The 24,087-nt window shown below is 36.5% G+C and overlaps 1 protein-coding gene and 1 pseudogene across 6 annotated transcripts in view; one reads left to right on the plus strand and one right to left on the minus strand.

Annotated features, from left to right (window-relative positions):
* The window catches only part of PRKD1 (protein kinase D1), a 355,373-nt gene that overhangs the window by 96,720 nt on the left and 234,566 nt on the right, over positions 1-24,087 (plus strand). The window lies entirely within an intron of this gene.
* On the minus strand, positions 22,887-22,987 carry LOC115930636 (uncharacterized; annotated as a pseudogene).

The raw sequence follows: 24,087 nt of genomic DNA on the forward strand, positions 1-24,087 counted from the left end.
ATCTCTTACAAGATTAATAACACCAATATTTAGTAAAATAGAAAAAAAATTGGGAGAAAAATTAATTATTATTATGTTTATTATAGTAAATTATCTATAAAGTGAACATCCAACCATTAAATTATTAAGAGTATGCTTTTGTTAATTCACTTTGTTTCTAAAATTTAGGGCTAGCTAAACCCAGAATTTAGTTATATATGAGGACTTGGGTTAATGAAAAAAAAGATATTTGATTGAAATATGTAGTATTTGCACTATATAAAACAAACTAAAGAGAATCACGTTAGAGGGAAAAAGTCAGTTAAAAATCAGGCCTCTGTTTCAAACAAATGAGAAAAAATGGAAGTTCCACAGCAGTATGTCAAAAATACAAACAAAGTAGATCAATGGTACAGCTATATTTTTGCCCAAATCACAACTTGGATGAACTCATTCTTCTACTAAAACAATGAATGGCTAACAGCTTCTGTCTAGAGCAGAGACAGTTTGATAAAACTCAATAGTGTTTTTACTGAGAAACCCTACTTAAAAAATTTGTGTAATTTAAAACAAATTAAAGTTTTATGAACACATAGTATTTAATATTAAAATTCATATAATTACTTTTTAAAGGAGGAATAAGTCTCTTGTAGGAAATCTGTGGAGGGGATCTCCATCAGGGGAAGATTGAGAAGGACATGCTCTTTAGGAAGTGAGCTGTGTTCCTTTTCTCTGTATTTTGCCTTGAGAGGTTTGAATAGCTACTCTCTTGAGAGCTCTTCTTTTTTTCTTCCTTTTTTTTTCAGGCTCACTGCTGTCTAGTCTGTAATGGGTCTGATGGATAGAAAATAGAGGAGTAAAAGGGATTGCTTTTTCATATATGAAATTGAAATTGGTTGAATTCAACAAATAGCAATTTCAATGTATAGGAAGATAAGTCAACCAAAGTAAAGTTATTTTGAGATCACTCAGAAAATGGATATGGAGTCAATTGTAAAGTAGAATACTATATTATAAATATTCTTATACTGAGATGTTTCCTACTTGATGGGAAAGGAAAGGCTGTTCAATTCTGCCTGTTCTAGAAGAAACAATAAATATCTGTCTGACATCATTAGAATCCATTTCCTCTGAGGCACACTGCCTTTGGTTTGTTAGTAATGGTTTTTATTTCAGCAGATATAATATATTAAAGGAGGGAAGTTGCCCATCCCATTTTGGGTAGCTGAATGTTAAAATGAAATTTTAGTTTCATAGCTGCTGTAAGTGCCCCTTTGTCTTTTAAGAATAGCTTGTATGTGTGTGCTTTAACAGGTTTATTATAAAAGAATAGAATTTCGACAATCATTTTGACTAATTATATTATCTTATATTGAAAGAAAATAAAATTGATTTACCTGTGGTTACACAACTAATGGTAGGTTGTTAGATGTGTAGAGCTACTTAACATACATTTATTCATTCACATGATTTCCCGAAGGACAACCTGGGACAGGATAAACATTCTTTAGGAGCCACGTTTCAAAAGTTAGATTGTTTTTTACCCTAACCTTTTGAGATATATTTTTAAAGAAATATTTTATAGTTAATAAGTTGTAGCAAAAATTAATCTTGTTCTTATAATTGCTTTTCTTACATACTATTCTTCAAGTGTGTATATAGCTTGTATTTCCAACTTCGCAGGGAGCTTAAAGATAGGAAGTGTTACTATGGAGGTTACCTCGGTAATAAAAAAAACTGACTTGAGAGAAAGAAGGCTGCATATACAAAGTGTGATACCTAGGTACAAAAGGAATAAAATAAAATTCCACAAATGGGGCCATTAATAAAATTTATACTAGTACGTCACTGGGAGCCTTGTTAAGATGGATAATGTTATTTTAATAAAAATTGTAAATATTTCAATATTTTTACTTTAAATAAAAGAATAGAAAATGAAAGGATAGTTCCACTTAAAGCAAATGAATAATATTCAAAGATTGAAATAGTCATTCTGGAGCATTTTGCTCAATGCAAAAAAGGAACTAGTCTAATTCGTGTTCTCCTCAGTTTTCTCTGAGGAGGTTACAAATAAGGGTGTCCATTCCTAAGCATTTTGGATGAAAAACGTATGGTTACATAAATTTGATTTTATTGAGCTAAATAAGAAAAGGTAGATAAATTTTATACCACAAGTAAAGTCTCTGTATAATAAAGGATACTATTAAAAAAACTAAAGGCCAATTTTTGTCTGAAGGAAAACAACATACATAACAGACAAACAGAAAAGTCTTATAAATCAATAAGAGAAATGCAAACATGTCAATGGAGAAATGCATGCATGATAAACGAATTTAAAGAAAAGGAAATCTAAACAATTAAATTAACATGCTAATGGTACTCAGGGAAATGCATAAAATAAGGATGAGAGCAACATTTCATATACCCACCAACAGAAGTTTAAGAGTTTTGATGATATCATGAATTAGAGAAGTTTTGGTGGTGGTGGTGGGGTGGGAACTATCTCTATATTGGGTGAAAGTGTGAGTTGGTACAATTGCTTTGGAAAAGTATATGGCCGTATCCAGCAAAGTTGGAAATACATAGTTACATTGAATCAGAAACTTCTGCAGATAAGCCTAAGGAGATGTGTACTAATATATTCACTGTAGCATTGTTTATTCGTGAGGAAAGCAAAAACAACTTAAATAAATAATAATATGGTATGTTAGTAGGATAGATATAACTAGAAATTAAAAATAATGACCTGGATGTACATATATGTATTAACATGGTCAGGTCCCCCAACCATAATTTTGGACTAATAAAGCAACATACTTATGATATCTAACATGTACATGAATAAAAATAATTCTATATATGTTGATTATGTACATCCATAAGTGATTATTAAATAATCAGTAAATGATGAAATCATGGCCTAGAAGAATACGCAGCAAACTTAGGAAGGGATGAATGTAAACAAGGAGAACAAAAGAGAGTAAGAACTTGAAAACCCATAAACAGAATGAGAAAATAACATGGTGAAACCCCGTGTCTACTAAAAATACAAAAATTAGCTGGGTGTGGTGGCGCATGCCTGTAATCCCAGCTACTTTGGAGGCTGAGACAGGAGAATCGCTTGAACCTGGGAGATGGAGGTTGCGGTGAACCGAGATTGGGCTATTGCACTCCAGCCTGGGTGACAGAGCAAGACTCTGTCTCAAAAAACAACCAACCAACCAAAAAAAAAAAAAAACCAAACATTCTAATGACTACTGGACTGTGAGTGAGAGAACTGGCTTTAGATCTCATTCAGCTGCTAACTTAACTGTGACCTTAAACTGTTCTGGCCTGTTTTCTCATTTACAAGCGACAGTTTCATTATCTCATCTTAAATGTTTCTTCCAAACTTGAAAATCTTATAAGCTTTTGTAGCTGTGTAGCTTTAGGCCTATTTTGTAAATAAGCTTTGCCTCCGTTTTCTCATCTGTAAAATGGGGACAAATAGTATTACCTAATAGGGTTGTATTGAGGCATTTATGAAATCATCCACGTAGAGCACTCAACTCTGTGCCTGTCAAGTATCATATCACTCAATAAATGTTAGCTACTGATGTAATGACTTTAAAGTATAAATTCATGAACCAAATTAATTATGAGATACATTAATCAGAAATAATACTTTCTTCTTTATAGACTTATTTTAGAAAATAAGTTTCTGCTGGGTGCAGTGGGTCATGCCTATAAACCCAACACTTTGGGAGGCCAAGGCAGGCAGATCCCTCTAGCCCAGCAGTTTGAGAGCAGCCTGGGCAATATGGCGAAACCCCGTTTCTACAAAAAATTAGTTGGGCGTGGTGGCACTTGCATGTAGTCCCAGCTACTGGGAAGACTATGGTGAGAGGATCTCTTGAGCCCAGGAGGTCAAGGCTGCAGTGAGCCATGCTCATGCCACTACATTCCAGCCTGGGCAACAGAGGAAGACCCTGTCTCAAAACCCAACACATGAGACCAAAAAAAAAAAAAGTTTCTATGGGATATTATGTTAAGCTTAGTATATTTATGACTCCCAGTTGTGCTAAATGTGATTTTTTTAATGTATTGATTAAAAGATAGACTTTGTCTACTTGAACCATACCCTTTCTTAAGTCTGCTGATTGTTACGGTTAAATACACACACACACACAGAGATAAATATATGCATTTGAGGAAATACAGAGTACATCCTGGGTAGTCCTGACTTAATTCTTAGATTAATTCAGTAAAATATGGATTCCTTAAATAAATGAGAAGATTTGACAATGTGCATAATTTAATTGTACAAAGACAAACTCCACTCTGAATGTCTTCTTGGCAAACGAAGGCCCATTAAGCCATATTTCAATACACACTCTGGGATAGAGGGTGGGGAAGGAGGGAGGGACAATTTGTAGTACACTGTATCTACTTTATGGCTACTGATTTTAAACAAATTTCAGATTACCCTTATTGTCTAATCATATGTTTGGGAGGATGGGCTATTTATGAGATGTTAGCTTTCCAGATGCTCGAACAATGTGCTTTAAATGCTATATTCACAAATCAGCCCCCAAAATGCAGCAGATTAGCTGTTTCTAATCTTTGAATTCAGAACAAATGTTAGAAAAAGGAACATTTGCAGAGCTGTGTAGTCTCTATTACCTCATTAAAATGTATTTATAAATGAAGTAGACAGAGGAGCAAATGTCTGCACAAAACATTGCTACTTCATTAATATTTTTTTATTACAAAAGCACTTTCTATGAAATCTGTCAGCGTAGAGGAAATAAGTGAATCAGTTGGCTTTCATTTTTGTGTTTTGTTTATTTTCCCTGATATGCAAATGAAATTTTAAAAGAAATATTTTAGCAGTAAATACGAACTCAGTGAAATGAAAAAAAAGTAGGACATTGTGACTAGGAACAACATCTGGTTCAAAGTGTGTATAATGTTAGGATTTAAGTGGGGAAGTTGAACAAGATTCTATTTTTTTCTAATGTGAGGTTTTTGTGTTAGTGGAGAAATACTATGTTGTGATGGTCTTCCTGCCTAAGGGTAATTATTTAAAAGAAGGTCTCTTATTATATCAAGAGTAGCTAGAAACAAACGAACATACAAAGAAACCTTTTCTTCCCCTCTGCATTAGAAATTTCAGTTAAAATACTTATGGTTTAAAAAGCACATCATCAAAAAGATTAAAAAGAGTAAAAACGAAAAGCATGCTGTGACACTCTTCCCTAAATAAGAGACAGTTAATTTTATATCCTACTTGAGGAAAATCTGGTACTGAAATACCTAAAAGATCTAATAATGGATTTTATTTCTTTTAATTGTGGACCTTATTCCAGTATCTACTGCTATGTAACAAATCACCCTAAAACTTAGTGACATAAAACGACTTATTTTTAAATTTTGCTCATGGATTTTTGGAGATCAGGAATTAAGACAAGCCACAGGGTGCTTTTTAATCTCTATTCCATGATGCCTGGGGTCTCAGCTAAAAAGACATGAATGGGATGGGGCTGGACTCATCCAAAGTTTTCTTCACTCACATGTTTGGCTTGTGGCCAGGGATGATTATAGATTTGGGTTTCCCTGGGCCATGGCCTGGACTACCTACATATGTTCATAATGCGTGGCCTGGGCTTCTCACAACATGGCATCTGGTTTCTGTGAGAGGCCCCCTAAGAGAAAGCTTCCCAAGAGGGAGCACTCCAAAAAATCCAAGAGAAAGTTCTATTGTCACTTAAGGACTGGCTAGGAAATTTTACATACCACTATTTCCACTGCATTCTATTGGCTGAAGCAATTATAAGCTTGTCCAGATTTCACGGAAAGTGATACAAACCTCACCTCTCCCTAAGGGAGTGTCAAAAAGTTTGTGGCCATTTAAAAATCTTACACAGGTGGTTTCAAGGTGTTTATATCTAATTCAGTATATGTTTTGTTGGACCAATCTCTGATTATCTCTAAGATTTATGTGATGAAGCTTGTAAGTACATGTATGTATGCATTTTAAACACTTGAGATCAGTATTATTCTTTTATCTGTTGAATTTCTTTATGAATGTGTACATTCAGAGACAGAGAATCTCTTTTTTCCTCTAAAGATCCAAGGACTAACCAAGGCCTTGTGTTAGTCAAGGAGAATAGAATATTGATATGGTTTGGATGTTTTGTCCCCTCCAAGTCTCCTGTTGAAATGTGACCTCTATGTTAGAGGTGGGCCTAGTGGGAGGTGTCTGGGTCATGGTGGGGAATCCCTCATGAATTGCTTGGTGCTATCCTCATGGTAATGAGCGAGATCTCACTCTAGGAGATCTGGCTGTTTAAGAGAGCCTGGCACCTTCTCCTTCTCTCTCTTGCTCCCTCTCTCACCATGTGACATGCCTGCTCCTCCTTTGCCTTCTGCCGTGATTGTAAACTTCCTGAGGCCCTTACCAGAAACAGATACTGGCACCAGACTTCCTATACAGCCTGCAGAACCGTGAGCCAAAATTAACCTATTTTCTTTATAAATTACTCAAGCTCAGGTATTCCTTTATAGCAATGCAAATGGACAAACACTAATATGTAAATGTGATTTGCATTTATTATTAGGTAAGAGAATTATAGGGATGAAATTGGGTGAGAGGAAGACATAGAGAGGAGAATAAATGTAGGAATAGATAAGTGTCAAAGTAGAATGAAAATAAAAGGAGAAAACAAAAGGAGGCCAAGGAAAAGCAGGTGGAAAAGAAATGAGGGAGGGAGATACAGTGGGAGGAAGAGGAAGATCAAGATAGGAGAAGGTGTCAGAGGAAGAAGAGGTCTCTGGGTAATTAGGTGAGTGTCAAAGAAATGATAACACTGCCATTTGGACTGTGAGATATTTAATTCTACTCTTTTTGCCTCCAAATAATCATATTGCTTTACTTGTCAATATTTTAATAATTCCACTCTGGAATGGGAAACCAGAGAATTTATAATAGTGTAAACACTTTTCTTATGGTTAGGCTGTATTCTAAGGTAGGGTTTCCCAAATTTTAATGTGCAAATGAATCACCATGGAGTCTTTTTAAAATAAGAATTTTGATTCAGTAAGCCTGGGGAAGAGCCTTCGATTCTGTCTGTAATTTTCCAGTCATATCACTTTGTTATTCCTTGACTCATACTTTCAGTAGCATGGTACTCAGAGCAAGATGAACGGGAAGAGAAGGCTGACCGTAAGGAAGCATGGCCCTGTGAAAGATCACCAGTGGAGGGTCATGGTCTCTGGACTCAGAGTCCAGAGTATGCATCCAATTCTTTGTCTTTGTGCCATCTAACCATAACTCCCACATGCTGTTGCTGTTGCAAAAGAGTAGATAGTAATATTTACCTCACTGAATTCTTAGGATTTCATGGGCATTCTATTTATGGGATACTGGGTCTCAAGAATATTTGATAACTTATGAATCCCCTGTCTTTTTTTAAAAAAATTATTTGCTAGATTTGGGGGGAACAGGTGGTATTTGGTTACATGAGTAAGTTATTTAGTGGTGAACTATGAAATTTTGGTGCACCCATCACCTGAGCAGTATATGCTGAACCCAATTTATAGTCTTTTATCCCTCACTCCCTTCCCACCCTTTCCCCAGAGTCCTGAAAGTCCATTGTATCATTCTTCTGCCTTTGCATCCTCATAGCTTGGCTCCCACTTATGAGTGAGAACATACGATGTTCAATTTTTCATTCCTGAGTTACTTCACTTAGGATAATAGTCTCCAATCCCGTCCAAGTTGCTGTGAATGCCACTAATTCATTTCTTTTTATGGCTGAGTAGTATTCCATCATATATATATATATATATACACACACACACACACACATATATACACACACACATATATATGTGTGTGTATATGTATGTATATATGTATATATATTTTCCATCATATATATGTATATATATATATTCCATCATATGTATGTATATATATATTCCATCATATATATGTATATATATTCCATCATATATATGTGTATATATATTCCATCATATATATGTATATATATATTCCATCATATATATGTGTATATATATTCCATCATATATATATGTGTATATATATTCCATCATATATATGTGTATATATATTCCATCATATATATGTGTATATATATTCCATCATATATATGTGTATATATATTCCATCATATATATGTGTATATATATTCCATCATATATATGTGTATATATATTCCATCATATATATGTGTATATATATTCCATCATATATATGTGTATATATATTCCATCATATATATGTGTATATATATTCCATCATATATATGTGTATATATATTCCATCATATATATGTGTATATATATTCCATCATATATATGTGTATATATATTCCATCATATATATGTGTATATATATTCCATCATATATATGTGTGTATATATATGTACATCCATATATATATAGAGAGAGAGACACACACACACATACCACGCAGTTTCTTTATCCACTCATTGATTGATGGGCATTTAGGTTGGTTCCACATTTTTGCAGTTGTGAATTGTGCTACTATAAACATGCATGTGCCAGTATCTTTTTTGTATAATGACTTCTTTTCCTCTGTGAATCCCGTCTATGAAGACCTAGCATAGTACTCTCAAGAAGCCTTGGTTTTAGAGAGCAAACGCCAAGTATAGGTGTTCATTTTTGTTTTGGTGGGGGAAAAATAGAACCCTCAAAACAATGGAAAGCAGGGGCTTGCCTGCCCGTATAGTGGAGGAGGAGGAAATGAACAATATAATTTTTTCTCATAATTTAGTTTAACATAACTGGATAGGAAAAAAATATCTTTCAAAAACCACTATGTTGACAAAATATTGGTGAGCCTATTTGGAAAGTTACAGTTGATAAACAGTCCAGGTCTTAAAATTCAATTCTAACTAAGAGGACTAAAATGCAGTTGAAACCATGTCACTATCCTCTTTACATTTTTTTAAATAACGATCCCTTTGTGGATTAGGTTCATACCTTGGTATAAACTTGTAAATCATCTCTGATGAAGTGGCAAGTATCTACTTTACATCTTCGACCCCACTGAAATGTGTGCCACTTTTACTAGAGTGAATTTCTCCTGCTTCATGGTAGTGACTTCTTCCAAACATACACACACAAATGCATACATGTACACACACACATTTAAATATATGACCCTTTACCTGACCAGTGACTACATCTTATAGTCTGTCAAGTGTCAGCTCAAAATTACTTTGCAGACCTTATATCTGCCACATAATACCCCTTTCTGAGCATACCTCTATCATATTGTAAATAAACAGTCTTTCATACATTATTTTGCCCTTTTGACTGTGTAAGTATTCATGTTTCGTACATATCACATTTCCTGGCACATGTAACCTGCGAAAATCTGTCTTCTGAAACTCAAGAAAGACCGCATATCTTTGAATTCCACATTAAGGAAAACTGGCGGTTCACTAGATTTTGAACTAAAAGTCTTACATCTCTTTGGAAAATTTTTGTACCCAATAAAAATTTGAAGCATGGATATTCCAATCCTTCCATGAAATACAGCATTAATCTGAAAGGATCTTCTATTGAGGTGATAATTATCTGGCTTTTCAGTCTACTGACAAGTAGATATCTACTGAGTTAGTGTCCAGTTGAGTGAAAGAATATGGTGTCATCATTACTGACAAATGCTGGAATGTCTGCAATCATAAGGCTCTCTAATTAAAAAAATATATATATATAAGTAAGACATATCCTCAAGGATATACCTAGAGATTTCATATGGCCGATTTCATAACTATCTCCAAATCACTGGCCTAGACTGGTAAGCAGTAAAGAATGTATTTAACAGGGTATCTGATAGAATAGTTTCATCAGTATAGTGAGTGAATTTCCTGCATATGAATATATTCTGTTGATGTCAGCCAAATTGTTTGTTTTTCAAGTACCATTTTTGAAAGATCATTTGACACACTGTTTATAATTGGAGAGCCTAACAATTTTTTCCTGAATATTGGTGCTGGGCCCTGAATAGAAAATGATGTTGATTCTAAATTGACTTCCAGTTGAGAGATCTCATTTATCAGGTAAGGAAAGAGGGCACTATGCTGCTCCCGCTCCTGTGACTTAAAAAGTGGTGGTTGGGGTTTCCAAGGGGGATGGGAAAGTTAAAAGTTAAGTTTACTTTTTAAATCATGTGGTGGTTCAAAATGATAAAGTGTAGTTCTTACCTCTAATTTTCATAAATGGAAAATGATGAATACTTGTTTTAGAAACTTGGACAAGCATTATTTAGCTTAGTTGGCTACCGCTAAGTTTGATCCTTGTGGACTTTGGCAGAAGGTAGCAAGTGTGACAGAGGCTGTTTCTCTGAAATGATAAAGGAACATTAGAACATTTGGGTCCTATTATTTCCTTTTAAGAACCTTTCAAATACAGAATTGCTGGACCCTCACCGTAGCTGATAACTCACTTAAAATTCACACAACCTGATTTAAAAATGCAAGGGCCTCAAGCACTGCATTCCAACTGTGCGTATTCTAATTATACTGAATGCATGCAGTGTGTGTCCGAAGAATGTGTCAGCTTCTGGATAACAGGAGGTGTTTCTAAGGCTTAGCCCCAGAGTTCTCAAATTGAACATTTGGAGAGCCAAAATACGCAATGGGAAATACACACAATCTTGCTGTTTTCAATTAGGAGTGAGCTCCTGTTTCTTCGACTTCAGCAGGTGGCTATTCATCATTCAAATGAAAAATGTTTATTAATGTGAATGTGATATTTTGGATTTTTACAATTGAGAATCAGATATTAAAAACTTTATCTTTCCTCTTCTATCAACAACTTATAATGGTCTCATCCTAACGTTTCTGTCCTCTGACCTGTTACTTAAGAGCTTTTCAAAAGTGGGCTTAACCTTCTTGCCTTTTATGTCAGTGGTCGGTTGTATAATGAGGACAGTGCTCCATTAAAGAGTGTTTTGTATTTGTATTTGTAGCACAAAAGAAGTGGCAATATAGTATTCATTCGATGATTCTGTCATTTAGAGCTATCAATTCAATGGGGTCAGGACCCAGGATATTTTAAAATTGTGAGCTTGTTTATATTTATTAATTAAATATATACTTTAACGTTTGCATTTGAATGGGTTTTTCTTTTGCATTATTCTCGGAAAACATAGGCTCTGCGAATAACAAATATTAAAAATAACAGCTTGTGAATTCACTTGTGATGGTAATTTAACATATATCAAAATGGAATATTTTGTGATATTCTTTGTTTACAGACTGGCAAGTAATCACTGAAATATAAACCAAACCACACATTCACATAATGTGAAAATTATACAATTCTCTAATGATGTTGTTATTTACAGTATCAAATGGAAAGCCAAGGAGAAAGTGAGTGCCTATGGGTACTCAGTGCTGGGCTTAGTTGATTCACACATACTATATTCAATTATTTCCAGGTGGAGTCCAAGCAAAATCAAACAACATGTCTAAGGTCACTTAGCCTGTAAATGTTAGAGTTGGGGCCTGTTTAATTCAAAATGTGACTTTTTAAACCTGGCTGCATTGTTTCCAATTTTCAGTCCATCTTTTGTTAATTTACTTTTGGCTTTACCTTAAAATTCCTTTGGAGAATTTTTTTTAAAACATTTTGATTCTTCACAGAAATATCTAGCTCTTCTTTAGTTAGATATCCCTTTAAGAATGTTGTGGGACTGAACTAAGAACTGTGGGAGTATTTTCTTTGTAAAAAGAATCAGTAAAGAATGTCCCTTTTGCGTCCTAGCTGCTTGTGGGATATTCCCTAAACAGAATAGTTTCCAGATATGCATGAACAAAACCCAGGCTTCTGTACTTAGATCTACATTTTTAAAAGTGTTGATGAAAATCTAGATACTATGTACCTAAAGTAAAGGGCAGAACATTAGCTGCCTGCAAACACAGTGATTGCTTTCTTCCTTAGGAAGCTAAGGATTTCTCAGCATGAGATTTTATTTATAAACAGTGCTGTCTCTCTTACAGGAGGTTCAAAATAAGGTCATCTTTTTGACTGTCCAGATTGAAGCACTAAAATAATTATTGCTCTGTTAACATGCTAGACAAACAGCAAAGCCATTTTGGATCTGAGCCTTTATTTGCTGAATTAGAAAGACATAAAGTGAATATTGACCCAAGAGAAATGCTCACTAAATGAAAAAGGAAAATTGTGCAATGCCCGTAAGATGAAATTCGGATCATTACTGAAGAAACCACTTGAAGGATTCTATAGAAATCGTTCTGCGTAATTTGTTTTGAAGCTACTAAACTTGATCTGTCAGTGACTATTTTCTATAGCTCATGTGTAATGAAGACTTGCAGTCAGATGACTGAGCATTATTTATTCAAATGATTGTACAAGAAAAACAGATTGCTTTCCATAGTGACCTGGGAGGCCAAAAACATTGAAGATCTGGGCAGTGCATTAATCATAAAATTTAAAAAGAAAAAATAAATATGAAACAAATTGGTTCATGGAGTTAGTTGTAAAACCTGGTTGCTATGCTGAGTTACTGATTACAGGTATCACGGTCTCTATGAGAGGGTAGATGATTGCACTAGACTGGTGGTCTCTGTGGGTGATAAAGGCAAAGTGTTTAAAAGGTTGCTCTGACTGTGGAGTCTGTCTGCTTGAGGAGGTTGTGTGTGGGTGTGTGTGTGCAGGCACACATGGTCTCAGCTGTGCATCTGCAGGCATTCATGTGGAGGATGCTATTGTTTAACCCAGAATTGCCTAGAATTGCCATGTGGCAATCAGAACATTTGTATTATTTTAACAATGGTTTATTATGATATTTTGCCCATCAGTAATTTTTAAAAGAGGGTGAATGTGTTCAAGAATTAGTTTGTGAACCTTTTTTCCTTTATGTTGCTTTATAAGCCCTGAATGTCTATAAAAATTCCAGTGTGTCCCTGATTATGCTTCCTTTTAAAATAAAGTCCTTTGTTTAATTTTGCGATTCAGTGTGTAAGGAGAGAGTGAATAGAATGAGAACTTAACTTGAACTCTGTCTCTATTCAAACTTAAAAGTCAGTATGTTATTCAGATAGAACAGAAAACAGGCTAATATCATAGTCAGGATCTAGCAAAGCATCCGGTGCCTCACTAATAGACCTTAGTGAATTGAATGTTCGTGGAACCATGGTCACTGAGTACCTAACCCACATACCAAGAGCTGTGTACTCTGAGTTACCACGGAATTCTGGCTGCTGTTCATTCTCCTTCCTTCCTTTGGATTGATATCTTTCTGACAGTCTTAAGATGTCTATCTTAGCTGTCTTCTCAAACTACACAATCTACCTTAGAGAATACAAGAACACAGTCATGTATTTAATCATCCTCAGTGTTACCCTAAAATCTATTATGAACGTGTAAAAATTCATTATATTTACCCTAACTTCTATTCTGAAGTTCAGTGTATCTCCTGTAATTATAAAGTCTCTTGAACATCTCTAAGCATACTACACTCGAATTTCAAACTCAGTGTGTTCAAAGCTGAGTTCATCTTTTCCCATTTCCCTCCATCACTGTTAATGACTTCCAGAGTTTAAGCTAGAAAGCTGCATCATCTTAACCTCATTCCCCCATTACATCTCATCCTACACAATCAGTGGGTTGCTGAGTACAACTCATTCCACCTCATCTGTGCCTCTTTCCTTGTTGATGTTGTCTCAATTCAAGCTCTGATCACATTTGAAGACTATGGCAATTACATGTTAACTGCTATTCCTTTTCTCCCTTCCCTTTCTTTACCTTTTTATTGTTGAAAATATTCTACCATTCCCTCCACAGGATTATCTTGTGGTTCCTTAGCATGTTATACAAGGCCATTCAGCATCTGGCCCTAATTGGTTTGTCTTCCCCATTATCCATATTCCCAGGAGATGCTGTGTTCCCAACCATACTAATCTGCTTATTATTCAATGAAAACAACTTTACTTGGTTGACTTCCTGCCATTCTCTTGTGTTATTAGTTGATTTTACCTGGAATTCCCTTCTCACTTCTTTTCCTGTCAACTAGGAGAGCACGTACTCATCCTTAAGTTTCTTTTCTCTGACACGGAGTAAATATTTATTGAATAATTAAAAATGTTTGGTCTCATCTATTCACTGAAGCCTTCTCAGAACACTTGGTACACACCTTTGTTACAACAGCATTTCATAGATTCTGTTTTAATTACAGAATGTATGTGCTTTTTTTCTGCTTAGCCTGTGAGTTCCTTTAAGGCTAGTGCCAAAGTTTATTAATCTTTTCCTAGCACATAGCCTGGTGCCTGCACATAGTAGGCATTAAATAAATATTCACTGAGTCAGACCACCCGGGTAGTAGCCAGAAAGTATTGCCTCTAGATTTGTGGTATGAATGAACCTTATTTCCAGGGGTAATATGGGGTGTCCTTATGATTCTGTAACCGTTGTGTTTAGGGTGGATATGCCTCACCTTCTCATTGTGGAGGCTGAGTTTATAGTGGCTGAATCTTTTTGGAGAGACTTTCATGTTAGAAATAACTGGCACTCTCTGTGGACCAACATCTTTTGAGACTTGAATGTCTGTGACAGTCTACAAAGTAATATCAATACCTTGAGGGCAAACTTCAGGGACTCTGCTTTTGTGTCCTTCGTGGAGTTGAATTCATACTTCATGGAGTTGAATTCAGCTCAATAGTGTTTCATTGTTGTTGTTTTTACTTTTTATCTGGAAATAATTTCAAATTTACAGAAAATTTGCCAACAATAAAAATAACACAAAGAACATTCCTCTAGCTTTTACCTAGATTCATCTAAACATTTTACCCCATTTGCTTTATTTTATTTTATTTTATTTTATGTTATGTTATTTTATTTTATTTTTTGAGACGGAGTCTCGCTCTGTCGCCCAGGCTGGAGTGCAGTGGCGCGATCTCGGCTCACTGCAAGCTCCACCTCCCGGGTTCACGCCATTCTCCTTCCTCAGCCTCCCGAGTAGCTGGGACTACAGGCGCCCGCCACCACGCCCGGGTAATTTTTTGTATTTTTAGTAGAGACGGGGTTTCACTGCGTTAGCCAGGATGGTCTCGATCTCCTGACCTCGTGATCCGCCTGCCTCGGCCTCCCAAAGTGCTGGGATTACAGGCATGAGCCACCGCGCCTGGCCCCCATTTGCTTTATTATTTGTGTGCTCTCTCTCTTTCTGTCTCAGACTTTTTTTAATTCCTGAACTGTCTGAGGATATTACGCACCATGGCCCTTTGCACCTATCCACACCAGTATGTATTTCCTAAGGATCAGGTATTGTTTTATATAACCACAGTGCAATGATCAATATCAATAAATTTGTCATTGATAAAATATCTTAACCTACCATTTATATTTCAGTTTTATCAATTGAGCCAATAACTTCCTTTAGACTATATTTTTCCTTCCAGTACAGGATACAGCCTTGGGTCAGACATTGCATTTTGTTGTTGTCTCCCTATTTTCCTTTAATGCAGACATTTACACAGCCTTTCTTTGTATTTTCTGACATTGACTTTTTGAAGAATACAGTGTACCCCACCCCCTTTTAATAGGAAATTTCTTATTTTGGGATTTGATAGGTCAGTAGATTTTGCTTATTTTTCTTAAACTAACTGGTAGTTAGACTTAAAGTACTAATGGGTTATTACTATATCTAGTATATCTACTATATACATTAAAGTTATTACTTAATTTTCTTAGAGTAAATTGATAGTATTTATGAAACTTCACCTAGAAATAGAACATCATTTTAAAAAAAGTTTACATCTAAGAGGAACAGATTGAATATGCCAATATTTTGTAAATAACTAGACTCTTTCTGATACTGCAAGGAGAAATAAAATAACTATTAGTGACTTTCCATTGATATTGAAACCAAACAAAATAGTTGTACTGGAGCATAGGTGAACTTTTCTTTTTTTTTTTTTTTTTCAAATGAAGTATTCTTTTCAGTTTTGAAATGTTAAATGCCAAGAAGATTGAATTCTCTTTCAGACCCATATTTTGACCAATTAATTGATATTAAGTCTTTGAATAAAGGCTTTTGTTGTTATTTTGAGGAAAGTGCACAATTTTGACTACAGGTACTTAAAAATTAATTCCTTACAGAATGAAAACCTGAAGGTATTAAAACACAATACATGAATATTTAATAGATAGCAAATATTTAGACTGGTTAAACAAGAAAGAAAATTAGCATCAAATTAAATAAACTGCTGTGGATATTTATCCCCAGTATTGGAGAGAATTGTGTGGTATGGTGTTTCTGTTTGTTGTTGTTTGTCATCTGTTCTGCCATCTCAGCTAAACTCATGAATTGAGAAGCAGCCTGGGCTTATTTCCACAACATTCAGACCTTACTGTGCATTTACACTTGCTTACAATATGCTTCTCTTTTCTTTCCAAGCATGGTCATCTTTCATTTTCACACCATGGGGTGCTCAGTACAGCCACCAAACACAGTGCAGTCAAATTGTCATAGGCAGCAAGGTAGAAGAAATACTGTCAAATGCCATTTTTTTTACAACTTTAATTTGTTTTTCTCTCTTCATTGTTTATGATAACCTCCTAGAAACTTGAAAATAGCATTTCCTTCCCTGCTGTTTTTGTCATTTGTGTTTGGAAGACAAATCTTTTTTAAATGAAAAAATAGTTGCCTTTAACTGAGAAGAAAAAAATGGCAAAGCTATACAATTTTATTTTCCTTTGTAATCACAATGTTTTCTTTTCTTTCTTTATTGGATTTTTGGGTGGAATTTATAAGAAGAATTAGGGAAGCAGTGGCTGGCAGAGGCAGAATAAGGCACTTGTGAGCATGACTCTGGAGTCTTGCTGCTTGGGTTCAAATCCTGGCCTAGAAGTTTATAAGCCTAGTGATCTCCCGCAGGTTACCTCATCTCTCTGTCCTCTATATTCTCGTCTGTAAAATGGAGATTACATAATGATATCTAACCATAAAGTTAGAGGTCACGAGGATTTATTGAGTCAATACTTAAAGATACTTAAAACTGTGTCTATAATATAGCAAATGGTATGTATTTGTTAAATAAAAATAAATCTCCTCCTTCCTCTTAATCTTATTATAGTCTTCATTTTTCCCTTGTGGTATGAGTTAGTGAAAACTAATGTTCACAGCTTTTCAGAGGGTCGTCTTCATAGAGATAGGGGACCTTTCACTGAAGAAATCTGGATCTTTTTTGAAATCTTTTCAAAAGTCAAAATGTGTCAGTTTGTCACACATCCTTGTGCTTGGCTTAGTTGGGAGAAGGCATTATTAAAAGGTTACATATATTTATGTGCCAATGGGCCCCTGATCACTCACAGCATGCCCTCATTTTGATTTGGCAGAAGCCCACTGTAGTTCTTGTGAAGAACATTTATGTTAGTTCAAAATTTCACAGATATCAGATATGTAAACTTGAAAGAAACATACTTTCAACGATGACCCAAGGAAGCATGTCCTCAACCTTGCAAAAATGCTGAAGCCAACATAAAAAGTAAAGTATATAAATATATATTTGGAAAAATTAATTGTAATCCTTCAGGCCTTAATATGTCATCTTTATCTAAATGTATTTAAAATGAATCATTTTGGGAGCCTAGTAGGTCCCTAAATACTACAAATATAGATAGTTTATATGTATTTTCTGCTGAAGGCAGCAACAGAGAAAATATGGTCTCTTAGAATTCCAGGAATTTGAGGACATTTCAATATGTGGGAACCATTTTTTACTAATCATAGGGTCACATAAAATAGATTATTTACACTATTGAGGACACAATATCCTGGATGACAGCTTTTACAATCCATTGAAATATAAAACTGTCAGCGAAGCTAAAGACACCCTGAAACCAAAGAGGTGCAAAGTCAGAGTAAATGTAAACTTCTGGTGATTTGTCATGATATGGCTGAGGTTATATTTTAGGAGAAAAAGTCACCTAGCACTTAAGGATAATAGAAAATTAAAAGAAGTTCATATGTTGGACTTCATATGATGAGAACTTGAAAAGCAAATAACTCTCCAGTTTATTTAAATGTTACATTTATGGTAACATTTTTTCTCTTAACTATGATAACAATAGATTTAAATAACAATAAAACATTTTTAAAAACAATGAAATCATCTCCCTACCACCATGTGTCTGTTGTCATTCCTGAATGTGTGGCACATAGTTATTTGCTTTTTTGGGCATTGTTGGTGGCTCAGGAAGCTTGGTTTTCTTTCTGTACTGATTTCCCAAAACTGCTGATAAAAAGCTTCTAAGAAGAGTTTTAATGAGCTATTGACATGACTAAGCTGTTGTTTATTTATTTATTTACTGAGACGGAGGCTCTTGGTCTCGCTCTGTTGCCCAGGCTGGATTGCAGTGGCAAGATCTCAGCTCACTGCAACCTCCAACTCCCTGGTTCAAGTGACTCTTCTGCCTCAGTCTCCCGAGTAGCTGGGATTACAGGCACGTGCCACAACACCCAGCTAATTTTTGTATTTTTAGTAGAGACAGGGTTTCACCATGTTGGCCAGGATGGTCTCGATCTCCTGACTTTGTGATCCGCCCACCTCGGCCTCCCAAAGTGATGGGATTACAGGTGTGAGCCACCGCGCCTGGCCTGACATGACTAAGTTGTTTATCAAAATGCTCCCTTTGCTTATACCTATATTGAAGGTAGCAAGAATGTCTTAAGCTAATGAAGAAATGAGTATTATTAATATGTCAAGAAGAGGTACCACATTTAAACTGGTTGACATAAATGCCATTATAATTTCTGTAGTTTACTGGAAAATAAACATGGGGCTGGAATTGCGCTATTTGAGAAACACAGTTGGAAGTGTTTCATGGACTGTGCATCTACTTAGACTTTTAAAGTATATACATTCTTAATAGTCACTTAGGAAAAACCTTGAGACCGGGAGACATGTTCCACTATCCAGAAAGGGTGGATGTTACAAGATGTGTTAAGCTGAATCCTTAGTGAATGTTCCATTGCATAGTACTGTAAATTGTTCCAGGATCTTATAACGGTTAGACTACTATCAATAAATTTCTCCCACATTTTGTTTTGTTTTTTCATGAGTTTGTGCCAAAGGCATGTATTTTATACCTAGATTTTCCCTCTCACTGTCATGTTTTCCATCTTGCTCTCAACAATTTCCCTCTGGGGACATTTTGATCGTCCGGAATGGAGAGGTGAGAATATGCTGGAAGGATATAAATCATGAGACTCTCTACAGTATTCATGTTAACTATGATTTACTAGAGGAATAGAAAGAAATAACTAATTATCTTATGTTTAATTTGTCTTAAGTAATTTAGATGTTTCTAATGGTAGTCTTGCCATGACAAGATTAATTCTTTACTGTTGTAGTGTGCAGTCAACTGTGGAATTTTTTTTCCTTGATGATTATAAGGTCGTTTGATGCACTTTTTTTTTTTTTTTTTGAGACGGAGTCTCGCTCTTTCGCCCAGGCTGGACTGCAGTGGCTCTATCTTGGCTCACTGCAAGCTCCGCCTCCCGGGTTCACGCCATTCTCCTGCCTAAGCCTCCCGAGTAGCTGGGACTACAGGCACCCGCTACCACGCCCGGCTAATTTTTTTTGTATTTTTAGTAGAGACGGGGTTTCACCGTGTTAGCCAGGATGGTCTCGATCTCCTGACCTCCTGATCCGCCCGCCTCGGCCTCCCAAAGTGCTGGGATTACAGGCGTGAGCCACTGCGCCCGGCCTGATGCACTTTTTTAAGAAGGCTTTTCATTTTAAAGTCAGTGAGAAACCTCTCAAATAGATCTGAATTAACCAGGGCACTTGGAGCCGCAGTTGATTTTAATGACACAATTTAGAAAATGAGAATCAACACAAAACACTTTGGGTTTGTTCATCTATGTTAATACATGCATTCTGTCATCTTCCTTTAGACTGGCACTTATTTAAATATTAAACCATCCTTTACACTGTTTATATGGTGATACAGCTCAAGTTGGCTCTTTCCCGTATTTTGCTTAGTCATTAAAAATTTTGCATATAGCTAATTAAATTGCATAAAATATAATTAGCTTAGTTTCGAGTGCTAAGGAATCAATGAGAGAAGAGAACAGATTCAAGGTTTTTGTAGTGAGTAGATACAAAGCTGTATTTGTGTCGGTGCCAGCAATGGAGGCAGCAGGGAATCATGGAGACAGGGCAAGCAGCCAGCCTGGGATCCGAGCCTAAGCTGAGTGGAGAGGGTTTTGCATATACCTTTGAAAAAGTGCATCAAAGTCAGGTGTGCAGACTGCAGTTGGAGCACATGCAGGCATAAGAGGTTAGCTATTCAGAACTTTCAGGTGCCCAGACAGGGCAGGGAAAAAGCCCAGTTCCTTAGTATACTGATGTAGTCAGGATCCTAAGAATCCATAAGAACTTGAGACTGTCAGAACAGAACTAGGGCACCACTAGCAAGAAGACATTGATAGCCAGCACTGCGCTCCTGCCTTGGGAGGTTCTTAAGTGCTTTTTGTTAGACTCCAGGCTGAAACTTGGAAAGAGGAAGATGCAGTAATTTGCCACACCTGGCAAACGCTGACCCAGTGTTGTTGCCATACCCACACCTGACTGGGGTTGGCAATGATTAATTATGTAGTGGGACAGACAATACAGTCAAGTGAGGTCGTGAGCAAAATAACTCTTTTATTTGTGGTTCCTTCTCTACTACCTTGATATTTTAACTTTAAAATGAAGCTGCAAGGGAATTTAGCTAGTAAAGAGAAAATAAAAAGTCAGGTTGGAGAGAAGTCTGCACATATCCATTCATTAATTCAGTCTTTCATTCAACAAATATATTTTGAATACCTTAGTATGTAATTACCCAAAGTAAATGAATATTCATTCATCTTTGAAATTCAAATTCCATTTTGCTAATGAACAGCCCAATGTTTACCCAGAGGTGCAGAGGTAGCAGTGGCAAAACTAATTTGATCCCTAACTTTTTTGTTGTTTATACAGTTCAGGTCTCTGCAAAGTCCTGGCTGGAACCAAAAGGTGGGTTGATCTTGGCTATGAACATTGTCTGACAGAGCAAAAAATGGTAGATATAGTAATTGGATGTGTAATGTACATTGAGAGTCAGTGTTCACTTAACAGGTCAGAGTGCAAGCATGCTGACATTGTTGATATTAATTGCTAATATCTATTGAGTGTTTCAAATGTGCTAGGCCCTGTGGTATTAAGCAAGTTTCTTCCATTACCTCAGCTAACAGTTTAAGTAGAAATAGGTGCTCTTTGGGTAGTGTCTGTCTCTGTGGCCCTGCAGATTTGGCCTCACCCTCTCCCTAGAACTATAATGAGAATAATCTCATTTGGGCATCTACTCACAATACACAGTCCTAAAGAGCAGCATAAAATTCTTATCTGGCTCAGGTCCTCTGGGAAGTCAGCCTGAAGAATTCAGATTTTTCCCTATTATATTTGTGATGTTTCACCATCTGATGGGAAAGATGTTTTGTCTTTTGTATATAAAATTTAAGTAACTGTACCAGCATCAAATATGTACTTCCAGTTGTAAATGTATGTAGATCAGTTTTCATATTCAAGAATTTAACATTTTAAAGTTGATTTTGGGCTTTCCCACATACAATTGTCTCCTCTTTTTATAAATAAAGATATGCTTTTGCATAGACACTTAAGTTTCCAGAATATTTTTGTGGTTTCTAGAATGCATATTTTCATTTTATCTTAAATAGATGAGAGAAGTCTTTTGTTGTTGTTTTTTTGAGACAGAGTTTCGCTCCTGTTGCCCAGGATGGAGTGCAATGGCATGATCTCAGCTCACTGCAACCTCCACCTCCAAGGTTCAAGCAATTCTCCTGCCTCAGCCTCCTGAGTAGCTGGGATCACAGGCATGTGACACCATGCCTGGCCAATTTTTTGTATTTTTGGTAGAGACTAGGGTTTCGCCATGTAGGCCAGCTGGTCAAGAACTCCTGACCTGAGGTGATCCACCTGCCTTGGCCTCCCAAAGTGCTGGGATAACAGGTGTGAACCATGATGCCTGGCTAGATTAGATATGTTTTAACAAAAAATATAACTGATATGGTTTGGCTCTGTGTCCCCACCTAAATCTCATCTCGAATTGTAATTCTCATGTGTGGAGGGAAGGAAGTGATTGGATCATGGGGCCAGTTTCCCCTATGCTGTTCTCCTGATAGTGAGTGAGTTCTCACAAGATCTGATGGTTTTATACATGGTACTTTTTCCTGTGCTCTCACTTCTCCTCCTGCCTCCTTGTATAGAAGTGCCTGCTTCCCCTTCACCTTCCACCGTGATTGTAGGTTTCCTGAGGCCTCCCTAGACATGCAGAAGCTTTTTCCTTTGTAAATTACCCAAGTCTGGGTATTTCTTTATAGCAGTGTGAAAACGAACTAATACGATAACTGAACGCTTTCCTCCTGAGAGGAGGAATAACATGGTGAACATAGTGTTTGCAGATTTTGTATTCAAGCAAGTTATTTTAAGGATTGCTCTTTTACATATTAAAGTCAAATTATATTCAATTTAGTGTTCCAGTTATATCTAGGTATAGGTAGTTTTGCTAATGATTTCCTGTATGTTGTATGTGTCCTTTTAATAGGGCTTGGGTCTTTTTTTTAGCGGTGATAATTATAATATGGAGTTGTAAGACATAATACAAAGATATCCCTTGTAACTCTGCATGTTTTTTCTCAATGACATTTTGCAAAACTCTAGTTTAGTATCATAGCTAAGATATCGATATGGGCACACAATCCAGATTTCCCAAGTTTTATGTGTTCTCTTTGGGTTTGGGTGTGTGTGTGTGTGTGTGTGTGTATGTGTATGTGTATGTGTATTTAGTTATATGAAATAAAAATATGAAACACATAACAAATTTGTATGTCATCCTTGTGTAGGTATGATGCTAATCTCACTATTGTCCAATTTTAGTACATGTGCTAAAGAAGTGGGCAGAGGCCTGGGGTTTCTTATGCATCAGGACTGGCTTCATTACTCAGTGATGAGAGCAATTGTTTGGGGTGTTATGCTCTGAATTTACTGTCTTGAAATCCTTGATTTTATATTTGTATTTGTTTTATAAGTGAAGTCTGGTGGGATAATGGAACATTCCCAAGACTTGAAGTCTTGGTTCAGGTGACCACTTGTGCTGTTGTCCACTTCTGGCTTCCCCACCACTAAGGACCCCAAGCCCAACCTGGCCTCTTCTTCCCTGCTCCTGTGCAACAACTGCTGCTGTCCTCAGCCCCTGGCAGAGAGGGTCAGGGTCTGACGCAAGAGCCCCACAGGTCTTAGAACAGGGCATAGATGTGGCTGCCCCTTCTAGGAGTGCCACTGTGGTGCCTCAGTGGGGCAAACCTCTCACTCCTGAACTAGATGCTTAATGCATCCTTATGTAGGGACTGTAGTGCTTCTGGGGGTCATCCTTCTGCTTGTGGGCTCGAGCAGTAGAGTTGTGTGTGGGAAGGGAGATGTCCAGCTCACCTCTCCTAGGTGGTGCACAGAGCATTGCTCTGGCAGCTGGAAGGAGAGAGACCTCAGCCGCTAGCCAGTGGGCAGTTTGTGTGAGCTGTGGGTGCGCATGTGGGGGTAGAACCCTGGAAGGTCTGCATTTATTGTGCAGATATCCCTGTGCCTGAAGGATGTCAAGTAGCAAATAACACCATGGCAGGTTGAGGGGAAGCTGCGGAAGAAAGGAAAACACTTGATATTTTAGTACCTTTAATGGCACTTTTCCTCTGCTTTATGAACAAGGGGCCCTGCAAATTATGTAGCCCATTCTTATAAGCATAGTGTTATCTTCAGCAATCATTTACTATACACAGTGCCCACTTGTTTTCACTGCATCATCCTATATTTGCTTCAAATCTCAGTGACATAATAAGAAGATATTCAGTGAGACAGTGTGGAGACTAGAGCAGCACAAAACCCATAATGATATAAATATGTGGTGGAAAATTACAATAAAACCCTTGCATCTTCCACTTTAATTTTGCCTCAAGGAAATGGCAAAGTGCCCAGCTGGCAATAACCAGTTCCAAATGAGCTGCCAAA

The sequence above is a fragment of the Gorilla gorilla genome, chromosome 15 (assembly GCF_029281585.2).
Source record: "Gorilla gorilla gorilla isolate KB3781 chromosome 15, NHGRI_mGorGor1-v2.1_pri, whole genome shotgun sequence".
In the NCBI taxonomy this organism is placed as follows: Eukaryota; Metazoa; Chordata; class Mammalia; order Primates; family Hominidae; genus Gorilla; species Gorilla gorilla.